The sequence below is a fragment of the Propithecus coquereli genome, unplaced genomic scaffold (assembly GCF_000956105.1).
Source record: "Propithecus coquereli isolate 6110/MARCELLA unplaced genomic scaffold, Pcoq_1.0 Scaffold13237, whole genome shotgun sequence".
Lineage (NCBI taxonomy): Eukaryota > Metazoa > Chordata > Mammalia > Primates > Indriidae > Propithecus > Propithecus coquereli.
The window spans coordinates 5126-5840 of record NW_012137456.1 but is presented as its reverse complement, the minus strand read 5'-3'; the positions used below and the strand labels follow the sequence as shown (position 1 = coordinate 5840).

The window sequence follows — 715 nt, the reverse complement described above, 5'->3', positions numbered from 1 at the left end:
TCCCAAAGCCGAAGCCAAAGCAAAGGCTTTGAAGGCCAAGAAGGTAGTGCTGAAAGGTGTCCACAGCCACAAAAAAGGAAAATTCTCATGTCACCTACCCACCTGCCAGCAGCCCAAGACACTGCAGCTCTGGAGGCAGCCTAAATATCCTCAGAGGAGCACCCCCACGAGAAACAAGCTTGACCACTATGCCATCATCAAGTTCCCCTAACTGATGAGTCAGCCATGAAGAAGATATAAGACAACAACACACGTCTGTTCATTATGAATGTCAAAGCCAACAAGTGCCAGATCAGATAGATTGTGAAGAAACTCTATGACATTGATGTGGCCAAGGTCAACACCCTGATCAGGCCTGATGGAGAGAAGAAGGAGTATGTCCGACTGGCTCCCAATTATAGATTATGATGCTTTGGATGGTCCCAACAAAATTGGGATCATCTAAACTGAGTCCAGCTGGCTAATTCTAAATATATACCTTTTCACTGTAAAAAAAAAAAAAAAAGAAGAAGAAGTAGAAAGAAAAGAAAATTCTTCTTATTTTGCTAATTCTTAATATTTAAGAATTAATAAACCCCTTAAAATTATCAATAATGTTTACGTAGGCTGAATACCTTTATCCATTGTGGAAAGGGTTTGCCACAGATTTTGTTACTGATCATTGCCGTATTTATGAAACCAGCACCTTTCTTCTATTACAATCAGTGTTTTCACT

General features: G+C 40.0%; 1 pseudogene; it reads left to right on the top strand.

Moving 5' to 3' along the window:
- The first annotated feature begins 4 nt into the window (after nt 1-4).
- LOC105805776 lies at nt 5-445 on the top strand (annotated as a pseudogene).
- Nucleotides 446-715: the final 270 nt, after the last annotated feature.